Source organism: Triturus cristatus, chromosome 1_2 (genome assembly GCF_964204655.1).
Source record: "Triturus cristatus chromosome 1_2, aTriCri1.1, whole genome shotgun sequence".
Lineage (NCBI taxonomy): Eukaryota > Metazoa > Chordata > Amphibia > Caudata > Salamandridae > Triturus > Triturus cristatus.
Genome location: NC_140580.1, coordinates 257,545,097 through 257,558,642, shown reverse-complemented (window position 1 = coordinate 257,558,642; position 13,546 = coordinate 257,545,097). Strand labels below are relative to the sequence as shown.

General features: G+C 45.6%; 1 protein-coding gene across 5 annotated transcripts in view; it reads right to left on the bottom strand.

Moving 5' to 3' along the window:
* The window catches only part of CCAR1 (cell division cycle and apoptosis regulator 1), a 2,209,777-nt gene that overhangs the window by 1,019,338 nt on the left and 1,176,893 nt on the right, over positions 1–13,546 (bottom strand). The window lies entirely within an intron of this gene.

Genomic DNA, 13,546 nt, shown 5'->3' with positions numbered 1-13,546 from the left:
ATGAAGGCCCGTTCCATCCTCAATCCACCCACCTCCTCCAACAAGGACAGCAGGATCACCCGGTCGGTAAGTTCAAACTGGTTCCCCAGAACCCTGGAATGCTCCTCGCCCATTCCCTTCTTGCAGTAGGAGGGTCACTCCGGGCAGGCCCAGACCATATGAAAGAAGTCTGCTTCTGCTAGGGAGCCATGTGCAAATTGCCCTGGGTTATTCCTCCTGCTCAGTGTAATAGCTGGGTAGACATGTAAGCATTGTGTAGACAACTCAGTTGAATCACACAGAGGCGTGAGGAGATAACCATTTCCCTCAGGCCAGTCTGGCTTCATCAAGGTATCCTACCTATGTCTCCCATTGCGCCCGCAACTCAGGGAATCGATCCGGAGCATTAGCGATGAGGGAACGGTAAATCCTGGAATTGGCTCCTTTGCCCAGTCTCCCCATTAAGAGCCCCCATAAGTTACCATAATGGGCCAGCCACCTGCCCTGCCACAGCGAGGTCATGTCCTTTAAAGGAGCTGTCAACAAAACATCCAAAATATTATCATCCTTAGATGACACAGCAGCCATAGAGAAATGCTCACACGCCTGGATGGTTTTAAACAACTATCCATCCTTGCAAACATATCTGGGAGAAGTTTTTGATAACAGGATAAAAGGCCAATATTTGAAATACTGACTAGGAATCTTGCCTTCAAACTCCCATGCCAGCCCCTGGTCAAAGAAAGAAGGAAAGTGGGATTTGCAGGCTGTGCGGCCATCCAAAAGAGGATACACTTAACACTGTGTCTTTGCAAGTCCACTGTTAGCCTCCATCCAAGTTGGCTGCGCCCTCTCGGAAATCAGTCCGGGGGTGTACTCCTGCAGACAACCAATACTGGTCTCCATAACAGAACAAAGCCCTGCCCGGTTACAAAATCTAAAGTATATATTTAATGATCTCTATAAATGTGCAAAGCATCACAAGAACAGGAGGTACTCATAATAAATCTTTTTTTCTAAGAAAGTTTGTCATTTTTTATGATTCATTCTTTTTTTGAGTAACTTAGTAACATGTAATCATATATTCAATTTTACACAATTTATATACAAAGAGAAACATACAAAGTACAATATAATCATTAATGTAAACACAGTTCTCAAAGAATCACAATAACCCCTAAATCAACTCACTCAAACTACAATTCACTCAAATCATACAAGTCTGACCGACCTCACATATAAATCATTCTAACACATCGCACAATCGGTAAAAAACACAACCATAGTCATTTGCAAATTGACCAGAAAAAGTCAATTGAGTGATAACACATTATTCCGAGTAATTAAAAATTGTCAAATAATACATGTCCAGTAGTTCCTCCATCCAATGGTACCCAAAATAACACAAATGTCCTGGTCCAAAAAGTTGTGAATAAAGCTCTGACTTGTGTTTCGATAGAGACCTCTCTCCGAGGTCAACCTTCTTCAGGGCTCAGAGGAGCTAAATAAAACTAAACCCCACAAAGGGTAAAAACTTTTATCCGTGGGTAGCCAGGGGATACAGCAATAAACACCGCTAATCAGTTCAGTCCTAATCCCTACGGAGTCACAAGCAAAAGCAGACCAAAGAATTTTTTCAATTCATCAGCAAAGTAAAGACTCTCACAAAGCCAATGGTAACTAGTGAATCATCTCCGAATAGCTTCGAAATTGGGCCAGATCACCATGAAAAAGAGGATGTCGTGCTATACATCTCGATAAAAAGAGACACACTCCTCTGTGCGTGTTTTCGGGAGCGTGCAACTCCGTAGTCCTTGCAATTCTGCAGGTCAGCGTCCTCACAATACTGGTCTGCCTTATCTCAGCTAAGCCATAATTAATCTCCCAAACAATGAAATAACTTCACGTGGTTGAATGAGCCCTAAAGAAGGCATCTGCTCGGACTGAGTAAGATTCTCCACTCAAATCTTTGCCTCATGAGGGAAAAGGAAAGACATACCAGACTCCAGATCAAACCAGTCACATCAAGTAATAATTTCTTCGGTACTCCGGGGTTGCACGCTTGCATTGAAACTTATCCCTTAGACCCCTTCTCCATCAGGGATCCATCAGTGGTCCCATAGGACATGGCGCAAAAAGGACTGCAACGCAGAGTGGAAACTTCTGGATACACCATGCCAGCATCTTAGTTATATATTCGAATTCAACTCCTGTCATGACTTAGAGTGGGAGGATATCTTAAAGCACAGACCAAATTTGTCAGATGAGTCAACCCTACTGGCATCGAGGGGGTCACGCTGTAGTACTGCAATCACTTCCTCAAACCATCACCCCCCATTTGTTTTAGGCCCCTACATCTCTCAAGGGTTAACCAAACCAATACAAGAAACTCAAAGTACATTCGTAAATACTGGACGAGTATGCTGAGATGTATGACGGAGGTGCTGTTTCAAGAGCTGAGCCTTGAGGCCAGGAGGTTTCTGCTTAATGTGGGGGGCCGACGGACTTGAGTAACAAAGAGAAACGGTGGGCAGCCTTGGGGCACATGATAGCTAAGCATAACATTGCCAGAATGTGGGGGGCAAGAGAAGCCCCTGATTTAACATCATGGAAGTGGGACATGAACTGGTGCATGTTTAGAGAAAAAACAGTATATGTTTCCTGGGGGTGCCCAAGGAAATGGTCTCATGTGTGGTCTAGATGGAATATGTATCGCGGAGACATATGTACTCCCCCTTGTCTCCCCGCCCTTCCCTGGTGAACCTCTACAGGGTGATTGATGTGAAACCTGCATATACATAAATGCGAGTGACCAATGTGCCATTCAGAACCCACCTTCATTAACTTTGTATGTACTATTGTCTCAATAATTTGTTCTCATACAATTACGTGGTTGTTTTCAATAAAAAGATTTAATTTAAAAAAAGACACACAAAGGACACAAGGAACTCAATATTCTTAAGATCAGAAGTTCAAGCACAAGCACACTAGATAAGTCTACTCATGTACTCTGCACGTATTGCACTGACATGAAACAAGCATCCACACATGGTGTTTAATTTCATTTTATTTGAAATCAATGCGGAGAGTGTATATGCAAGGGTTTTATTAATTATACATAGAAAAGAATTACGTACCAACTTAGTAAATGGGCATAACTAAATTGTGAGAAGACCAGGACATCAGACACTGCTGACATTTTTATGCATTAGCACCCTGTTGGAAATGGCCCTTTTTGCAGAATTATCTGCAAACTTTTTGCTTCTTCCTCCTATTTTTTTCTGACCTGTGTAACTTCATCACTGCTGATCAGTGCTAAAGTGCATATGCTCTCTGTGTAAATTGTTATTGTGATTGGTTATCCATGATTGGCGTATTTGATTTACCAGTAGGTCCCTAGTAAAGTGCACAGAGTGTGCCAGGGCTGGTAAATCAAATGCTACTAATGGGCCTGCAGCACTGATCATCCCACCCACATGAGTAGCCCTGAAAAGATGTCTCAGGCCTGCCACCGCGGTGCCTGTGCGCAGTTTCACTGCCATGTCGACTTGGCAAGTGCACCCACTTGCCAGGCCTTACCCTTCCCTTCTCTTACACATTAGACAGCCCTATGGTAGGCCCAAGGTACCCCAGTGGGCAGAGTGCAGTGTATGTGAAAGATAGGACATGTACTGTTGTGTACAACATGTCCTGATAGTGAAAAACTGCCAATTTCGTTTTTCACTATTGAAAGGCTATCTTGACTCATAGGACAGAATGGGGAATGCTTTGTAACATTTTGCAAGCATATCTTCCCATAGGGATAAGATTAAAACATGGAGTTTGGTAGCCCTGAACTCAGGATTTAATAACACATCTTATAGTAAAGATGGTTTTTAAATTGTGTGTTTGAAAATACCACTTTTAGAAAGTGGCTATTTTCTTGTTCAACCATCCTGTGTGCCTCTGCCTGTTTGTGGATTGACTGTTTGGCTTTGGAGTGACAGGGGCTGGGGAGGTGCAGTGGCTCCAGGAGTCTGAATGAGTCAGCATTAGGCTGAAAAGGCCTGATCTGCATTTGGAGTGGTGGGAGGAGTAGCACCTGTACCTGAATAGGGCTGTACCTGCTTTCTACAATGCTGGCTCTGCCCCCCTGTGGCGTGTCTGTGCCCAAGGCTCACACTGACAATGGATGTTGGTGTGAACTTGCAGAGAGCCCCCAGAACGGGTTTGAACTGGGCTCAGAGCCCCTTGCACAAAGAGATCAAAGACATTTTAGGGTATAAGTATCAGACTCAAAACCCCAGACTTTAGATCATTCCTGGAATTCAAGCAGAACCTTTGTCAAGGAGAAGAGCTGGAGAGACTGAGGAGAAGTACTGCCCTTGCTGTACATCTAGGGTTGGCCTGCAGTGGCTGTTTCTGCCAAGGAAAGGAGAAGGACTTTGCTGTGTGTGGTGTCCCCGACTTTAAGGAGATCTCCAAGGGCCTGAAGTGAGCTGGCCTCCTGTTCTGAAGTCTCAGGGACACAAGAACTTCACCCCCAGCTCCCTTTAACTCTGCTGCTGTGAGTTCTGACCTGCCAAGAGATGCCTGTGCCAGTTGTGGGCCTCTGGAGGTTGTTGCTGCTGTTTGGGAGCTGGAAGCAAGAAGAAACTCAAAGAACTACAGAAAACAACGCATCGCTCTTCTTGCAGCTGTTTTCCCGATGCATCTCCAGGGTGCAAGAAGAATTTCCATGCATTGCCCCGTTGCTGCAGAAACTGCCACAGCGCCTTTCGCTGCTGCAAGAATCGACAGATCGAGGGATCGCGGCGCAGCGCCGCTCGCCACCACATCGATAGCGGGCGCCTCCCGGATTTCCACACATCGTACCTGTGCAGCAAGTTCTTCCGATGCATCCCCACGGACCGGAACCATCACGAAGAATCGACACATTACTCCCCTTACAGACCTGATTCGACGCAACCCTTCCTCTGCGTGCAGCGGGACTGTCGCATCACCTTCCCAAGGTCTCAGGAGTGTCGCATCTCTTTGTTTTCCGATGCTGCGGCTGTTTGGCTTGTGAACTTTGACGCATATACAGGTACTTTGATGAAAAATCACACATCCATAGTTTTCTATGGTACAAGTTCTTGAAACCTTTTTAAAGTCATATTTTTAACTGTGTATGTTGGATTTTTGTAGTTTTGGTCTTGTTTAGTTTAGATAACGATATTTTTTTTTCTACACTGGTGTGGTGTCCATTTGTGGTGTTTTCACTGCGTTACTGAGAGTGTTGGTACAAATACTTTACACATTGTCGTTGGGATAAGCCTGTCTGCTCATGCCAAGCTACCAAGGGGGTGAGCAGGGGTTATCTAAAGGGTGCATCTCCCTTATTTGGACAAAGGTACATACCTCTGCCAACTTGAGGCCCCCATTTCTAACACACCCTTATTCCGGAACGGATCACTGCTGCTTCTATTTTTACCAATTTAAACTATCTCTGCACTCCCAGGTGGAGCATGCACACTAGTCTTGACCTCAGAAGCTGTTTATCTATTTCTTATTTATTGTTTTTTCTCCAACATGCGCAATTATGTATGTTATAATGATTTTAATTAATCAAACAGTAAAGAACATTCCTTCATTCAGTGAGGCTATGGTCCCAATTGATAAATCGGAGTGCCTCTCTCCAGCACAACATGGTCAACTGTATACATTCTGGGAGTGTTCGGAAAATGGGGGATCCATAGGGCAGTCCAAGAGTCCGCCAATGCCCAGTTGATTTGATTCCTTTTGGTAGGCAGGAACAGCCCATCCCCTATTAAATCAATCATTAATCGTTGTGAGTTGCGTTGCTAGGGAGTAGCCATAAAGATCAGACACTCCCACTGCCCCGTCATATGGGGAGTGCTGCACACTGGCAGAGGCCACACATTGGTGTTTCCCCGACCAGATAAGGGTAGTTATCTTCGATGTCAGGGTCTGAAACCTTTTCCAATGGACCAGATGGTGAAAGTTTAAAGAAAAGATACAAGATGTGAGGCAGCACCATCATCTTAAACAAGGTAATACGCCCAAGAGGATTCAGGCGCAGGCGGGTTCAGCGTTGCAAATCTCTATTCAATCTAGCCGTGAGGGGTTCAGATTAAGGCTCCACGTCGGGGGCGCTAGAGGGCGCACAGTGTGATGGCAGCGCAATAGTGCTGCTCCGCTGAACCGGAACAAGAGTCGGCTAAAAACGACTGCAGGCGGCACCTACAAACATGCCATTTGAACTTGCTGAGGCATCGGAATGCTAACGGACCTGAAATATGCTGAGATATGTGCTTTCCGATCCTGAAAAGACCCTAAAAACAACTTCGTGGCTACCGAACATGGAGTCCGACATGCAAATCAAGATGGCAGCCTCCATACACCCTTAATCGCGTGCCGGCGCCATAGATTGCTGACCGGAGACTCCATCATGGCTTGGACAGAGGTGAGTGCGCTTGTGAAGTGTGGAGCGCGGCGGTAAAGACATTTGTCGGCGAAAGCCCCTGGATCTGCCCTGTACAATCTGCATGCCTGCTCCATCAGGGCATTATCCCGCGCACCCAGCCGATAGAAAATGGCGGCCCTGCGAGAGTGAAAATCTTCATTGCGACATTTGCTAACTTTGCGCAGCTGTGTCCCCTGTACCCTTGCAGCACTGCAAATAAATTGAAGTGACAACACCAGCATCAATATCCTCCCTGCGTGGAGCACACTGGGAGGTCTGGGGCTGCAAAGCCATACCACAAATATCAGGGGAATTGCACAGCCCGTGCGTGGAATCACTGCAGTACTGCAGCGCTTACTAACGATGGTGCTGTAGTCCCACGATCAGGACACCCAAGATGGCCGCCACCGCGCATCAGGAGGGCGAGCTAGTTACCGTTGCAGCAGCGCGGCATGCAGAACACGTGAGCGCTGCTGCATTCAAAGTAGGAAGAGACGCACTGGTGACGGGAGAGCTGCTGTTGGAGGGAGACGCGCTTACGAAGTAGCCCAGGAGAGAGGAGCCCAGGAGTGAGGAGGCAGGGGCTGACTGCGGAGGTCAGCCCAGTGGCAACGCTGATCAGTCCAACCGTCCAGAAAGAGGGAAGGACGTTTGGACTCCATCTGCCACGACCCGGGAGGGCCTTGGCCAGAGGCAAGTACCACTCTCTCGGTATTTCGCAATTGGGAAGTGGTGGGAGCTGTAAAGCACTGCCTGAGCACTGCATGCCCTGAAGCACCTCTAGAGCACACAATCACGTGGGTGTTAGATGGAGGTCCATATTGAAACCCCTTAGCCCCTCTCCTAATACTATTTTCTTTTGTTTCTTCTTTTTTTTGGGGGGCTGTCAAAACTGCGAATCACCCACGGTGGGAGATCGAAAGTATTGCCTACACCGAAAGCTGTCCAAGACTTCATAAAGCACATCTCCATTAAACGGAAATCCAAGGAATGCTCTCCCTCCACTTCGCAGGCTGAAGGCAGCGACAGCGAACTATAAACAGGTCATACATGACATGGTAAGACTCTGTGAAGCTAGTCGAACTGCTATTTGCTGTCTGGTGATATTCAATCACACATGAACTCGGAAGGGAGGTAAGCTCTGTACACTGGACAGTCCATATTGCATATGTGCATGGCACCTGGACGATATATACACCCCCAGGTAGTGACTGACTGAGTACAAGACACCCCTCGGTGCGAATGCTAATAGCTACTGTTGTACCTCTGATGTGTGATACATATGGCCTAGTATTAGCCCGTAGATATCTTGGCTTTAACATAATAGCAGAGGCGTGGATGGTGCCCTAGTAACTGCCAACTATTCACATACTCTATTATCAGCGATACCTACCTGGGCACCGGACACACCCAGTGGCATGGCTAACTGTAGTAGAAACTAACTCACTATCACTGATCAAGACCCTGGCTCTACTGATCGACTCGCTTCTGTGGGGAGATGAGACCTACGAACTGTAATATTTGCTTTACATTCGTCTGTAGACATTGACTCATTATCTCAATCTCCATGTGCAGAACAGATAGAGATTAATACTTGTGGATACTTCCAGGTGTAGCTATCAACTGGCCTATGCTGGTGGACCTGATATGAGATTGCACCTAGATACAGACATGGGCGACTATATTCATATGGAAGAACGATCACAGGCAAATAAGGTGTTTCCAGACTGATGCTAAAAAAGATAGATATATATAGAATATTTGTTACGACAAAACAAATGGCATAATGTTAACCTTTGAAATGTTGATGTTTGTATGGCCAACTAATCTATTTACGTTCCGGCCGCATCCGCTATGCGGGTGTTAAAGTGTGCACTTAGCGGCCCCCCAGGCCAATGGGTGATCCCCGACAAAGTTGGATGTTAAGTGTTTGGTTTATGGGGTTATGTCTTTGGCATGATTGGGATGCTAAAGTGGGAGGGGGGTTAAAGGGTATACTTGGTTTACCAGATACAGTTCTAGCAATTACAGGATATTGGTTTTGCGTGCACAGAGCCATATACTACAACGCCACCCGCCAGATCACATTATCATGCACAGGTACGACTTTGCACATGACATACCACTACACCCTTCGATACACACCCCACAATGGAAAATAGAAAAGCAGCCTCTGCACTACGTGTATTAACATGGAATGTCCGTGGGCATAATAATCCCCGGAAGATCAGGCAAGTTCTTGCGTATCTAGATAGACACCAAATTGACATTGCATTGCTGCCAGAAACCCATTTGGCGAACGGTACTAAATGCTCGCTGGGCAATAGATGGGCTGAGATTACACTGACATCTTCATACTCATCTTACGCAAGAGGTGTTCTCGTACTTCTAAAGAAAGGGACATAGTTTATTATAGACCAAACACTTTTAGATGAACACAGTAGCTTTATTATTATCACTGGTCATGTGCGAGGGGACCCGAATAGGCCTGGTTAACACATATGGCCCTAACATAGATGACCCTGCTTTCTTCAGCAATATCTGGGGCAGATTGAGAGCGTTGCCACAGATGGAACACCTTTGGGGCGGTGATCTCAATCTATCGCTTAATGAGAAACTGGACAGATCAGGCACCACAAAAGAACCCCATAAACAAGCACTCAGTGAAATGACAGAGGGCATGTCCAATTTCAAAATGTTGGATGTCTGGAGATTTCACAACCCACACAAACTGTAGGGTACACATGTATCCATGTATCACAATTGCTGGGCGCGTATAGATTATTGGTTGGCAACAGAAATAGCCCGCACATGGATAAGGGATGTACAAGCACCTCCCCAAGACATTGTCAGACCATAATCCTATACTGATTACACTAGACCTTCCCCATTATACCCCCACACCCTTCATCTAGCGTTTCAATGCTAAAGCATTGCTGGACCCTCTCTACAATACGACCATACACCATGCCATAGAAGAGTATCTCCGCATCAATGCCACTTCCGTGACTGATGCTGGCATGTTATGGGAGGCTTTTAAAGCCACTATATGTGGCGTTTGCATCAGTACACATGCTGGTATACTATGGGACATTCAAACCCAACTGCAACAATGTGAGGATGCACTGAGACAGCTGGAAACAGACTTTGAACACACACAAAATGCTGTCACACTTGGGGACATAAAAGAGTGTTTGGCTGAGTATCAAGAATTAGCAGACAGTGAAATACAGTACCTATCACATCGTCAGACGGCTAGAACATATGGGGAAGGGATAGACCAGGTCGTATCTTAGCGCAGAAAATGTGTAATCCACGCATCACACATGTGGTTACCAATATTGAAGATACACAGGGAATACAACAATATTCCACGGCAGACATACTTAAAACCTTCATGGCAACCTATAGTGATCTATACGCGACACGTAACACAGCCAACAGTAGAGAATTTATCAACTACCTTGAGGACATAGCCATCGCGTGGCTGTCTGACAATCAAAGGGAATATTTAGCACAACCGATTACTGTAGAAGTCACAGACGCCATAAAAACACTCCCGAACGGTAAGGCCCTAGGCCCTGATGGGTTTACAGGGGAGTTTTACAAAGCATATGTAGACCTAATATGTCCATATCTTGTAGAAATGTACGGCGATGCACACGAAAAGCAAATCTTACCGCCCACGCTACGAGAAGCCCTTATAGTAGCATTATTGAAGCCTGATAAAGACCCCACCTGTCGCTAATTCCTATCGCCCACTGTCATTAATAAATACAGACACAAAAGGTTTAGCAAAAATACTCGCTACTAGACTACAGCCACTAATGCAAAATATAGTACTACTTGACCAATCTGGGTTTATTCCCCACTGCTCTGCATCGCATAACATACGCACACTGTTTGCACTTTCACATCAACTCAACCCAGACTTGCCGGCGGTGTTACTTGGCGCTGCCAAGGCATTTGACTCAGTGGAGTGGGAGTATCTATTTACGGTCCTGCAGAAAATGGGCCTGCCCCTGTCTTAATGACATGGATCAAGATTTTATATAAAAAACCAGTGGCGAGAATAAAAGTAAACCTGCATGTATCATACGTTATCCAAATACAGCGCAGCACATGACTGGGATGTCCCCTTTCGCCGTTGTTATTTGCTATAGCGCTAGAACCATTGGCATGTAAGATACGCCAAAAACACGCTGCTACAGCCCTACAATTCTCTCAACGCCCGATAAGCATATCAATGTACACAGACAATATGGTGGTATATGTACGAGAACCCCGTATCCACCTATCCCCACTATTACCTGAATACATTAAATTTGGCAGACACTCCGGACTCCAAATAAATTAGAGCACATCCACAATTATACCCCTTACTGACATTATTAAACCGACCCCGGTGGAATTCCCGCTAGAATGGCAAATAACCCCTGTAAAATATTTAGGCATCAGGTATCATAGAGAACCAGGGGTGGTAATTAGAGAAAATTATGGTACGGCAATTTCTAAAATCGAAGGGAAAATAGATAGATGGATTCTCCTCACATTATCGTTAGCGGATAGAATGGCCATTGTGAAAATGGTCACCCTGCCTAAAATATTATATCTATTCAATAACATCCCCTAAAACAGTCTTCCAGAGACTCACCACATGTATAACACGCCTTATATGGGCCGGGAAAGCAGCACGTATAGAACTACGCACTTTGACATGCCATACCCCAAGGGCGGATTTGCTGTTCCGATTTGTTACTGTACTACTTATGTGTGCAAGCACAATACGCACATTATTGGTTCTTTACGATACGTTATCTGCCACACACAGCTGTGGAAGATGGAGATGCCAATCCAATTCTATTACGTTGTATTTTGCCACACCCAGCCCCTATATTAGCAGAAATGAAATAAACACCATAAAAAATATGAACTCAGCATGGCAACGTATGGGCAAACTGAAGCAGAAACTACCTCTAAATGCACCAACATTGCCACTCCAACATCATCCTGCAATAACAGTGACACACACTGGCAATAGCATGTCAATACTACAACAGGTGGGAATAGCTACTATTTGGGACTTGTACATAGAAGATAACTTCATTGATGAGGCTGATCTCAGTTACATACATAATCAAACACTCCTCTTTAAATTCACCTTCCACAGACTTCGGGGGGCTAATAAAGATCTATAGACCATGTTCCCCGCTGAGCCACCGACATTGGCAGCGCTACAAATGATCATCACCAACCCAAATAATGCACACATGGTATCCAAACCATACAAATTATTACATGAGGATATTGCAGGAAATACCAACAAAGCCAGAGACCGGTGGAATTCCCAATTAGAGACGCCACTACAGGAGGAAGACTGGCAAAATACCTGTAAGCTCACAACCCTACTTACACCAAACGGCAACTTGCGAATTATTCACTACATTTATATACATCAAATATACCACAACCCACTCAAATTGTTTAAATGTGGACTGAGGGTGGACGCTAGATGCGTCCGCTCTGGAGAAGATAATGCCGACTTCATGCACCTGGCATGGAGATGCACAACAATCTCCCAATATTGGGAAGACGTTACGACAACACTAGGTCAAATGTTGGAAACACCGATAGAATGTACAGCGACGGTGTGCCTGCTGAGCATAGTGGGGAAGTTAAAAGCTGCCAAACGCAAACTTTGTGTTATAGCATTATTGTTGGCAAAAAGGCGTGTGTATCCATGTGTTGGGGAGGTAGACAGTCACCTGGCAGGAAACAATGGTTAACTGATCTTGTGTATTATAAAGACACCCTAAAAAAGTATGAAGACGAGCTCCCAATGGGTGCCAGACAAAAAGAATACTGGCTGCCACTGTCCGAATATCTGAGATCCAACCCGGATTTGCTGTCCACTCCAGCTGTATAACGATATATATTACCATGTACTGTACTTGTGTAAGGTATCACGATACAGAAGTGTGTGCTCTGTATATGCTACTCCTACTGTATTACTGTAATCTAGGATGTTCTTTTTTGTATTGAACTGTTATTATGACACTGCTGTCATTTGTATGCTTATAATAAAAGCTTTAATAAAACATTTTTTAAAAAGGCTCCACATCAATTCCAGGAGACGGAAAATGTAAATGCTCAGGTATTTGAAGGATTGGTAGCGCCATGGGATTGTGGCTCACCAGGACCAGGCTCCCGGGTCACCCTCAATTGGTACCAGTAAGGACTTTGAGTCGTTGACCCGAAGGCCAGAAGTGCTGCCATATAAGGGAAAGGCACCAGCCAGCGGGAGCCCTAGGATTGTGGGTCTAATAGAAAGAACAGTAAATCATCAGCATAAAGTACTACGTGCTCTTTCAATCCTCCTCCCCAGGACCCACCCCGCACTCGAGGATCACAACGGATGAGAAGTGTCAGTGGCTCACTTGCCAGGGCAAATAGAAGATGGGTTAGGGGATAGCCCTGATGGGCATCCCTGCATATGGGGAAGGGTAGCGAAAGTGTCCCATTAACCGGAACCCGGGTGGTGTGATTAGCATAAAGGAGCCCCACAAGTTTGCAGAAATAAGGCCCAAGTCCTGCCCTCTGCAGCACTGCATCCAAAAAGGACAAATCTATGCCATTGAAGGCCTTTTCAAAGTCTATTAGGAGCAGACCTGTGGGGTGGGCGATGTAATGTGCCTGGGAGAGCGCCACGTGGGGACTCTACGGATACAGTGTCGGGTGATTCTGCTTGGCATGAACCCACATTGATCCAGGTGAACAAGATAGGGCAGAGTCTGTGTGAGTCAAATAGTCAAGAGTTTCACAAATATCTTGACATCAACATTAATAAGAGATATGGGCCTATAAACAAACACCTATCAAGTGGCTGATTTGCCTTAGGGATCACAATAATCGTGGTTGTGTCCATCTCTATAGGGGGGGGGGGGGGGGAATGACCCTCGGTCTGCCGCCTCTGGGTACAATGCCATGAGGTGAGGTTGCAGGAAGTATTGAAAGTGTTTAAAGTACTCAGTCCGAAAACCGTCTGGACTTGGTGTCTTCCGGGAGGACGGTTTAAACAGTGCATACCCAATTCCCTCAACTGTGTGCAGTTGGTCAAGGGTG